This window comes from Populus euphratica, unplaced genomic scaffold (assembly GCF_000495115.2).
Source record: "Populus euphratica unplaced genomic scaffold, PopEup_1.0 scaffold165.1, whole genome shotgun sequence".
NCBI classification, from domain to species: Eukaryota; Viridiplantae; Streptophyta; class Magnoliopsida; order Malpighiales; family Salicaceae; genus Populus; species Populus euphratica.
The window spans coordinates 325341-326220 of record NW_011500050.1 but is presented as its reverse complement, the minus strand read 5'-3'; positions in this window follow the sequence as shown (position 1 = coordinate 326220).

Here is an 880-nt window from a genome sequence, read left to right as displayed (position 1 = left end):
TTGACTTGGTGACAATCCTTATCTTCTCTTGTCTGCCCAAAACATCATTTATAACGTTAAAATTAGAGCCACTTGAAAACATGAAAGTTGTAGGCAAATGTCTCAGCTTTCTTGTGTAAACAATTCAAGTCATTTGAACTTCTAAAACTCCAGATAAGGGCTAAAAACTGAACAGTGTTGGGGCTGGAAGACAGATTCGGACTTCTTTGTTGGTGCTATACTTTGGACTTGAAAATGACCTTTTTAAGTCTTGGGCTCCATATAAAAGTTATAAGCCTATGTCTTACCTTTTCATCCATATAAAGTAGATCTAAATCTAAGATCTACATCTTCAGATATGACCCAATTACCGAACAGTGTTCTGGTTTGGATTGCACCGACATCTCTTTTCTAAGTTTGGTTATCTTTTTGTTCTTTTAATTTCAGTTCTTAAATTCATCAATCAATCCTTTTATTTGTGTGATAGGCCTGTATTTAAAATGAACATTTACTACAAATTAAAGGTATCTTATATTATTATAAAACATGTTTTAGCTAAGGAGTTATTGATACTTCAAGTGCAAAATGATGACATAAAACCTTGATAAAAATGCACTTTTAAGTACTAATAAAAAAGGATGAGAGAAATATTGAGAAAATACCCTATTTTTTAGGGTTTACAAGCCTAGCACATGGGTTTATTCATTTTTAAAAGGGCACCAAGTTTGTGGAAGCAAAACCTTATAAAGAAAAACAAATAAAGTAGTAGTTGGTATAAGGTTTTAAAGGTATATTGTCTAACCTAAAAGTGGAGTCCATGTGGATGATTAGTAATTAAAAGTGCATTTTTATCAAGGTTTTATATCATCATTTTGCACTCGAAGTATCAATAACTCCTTAA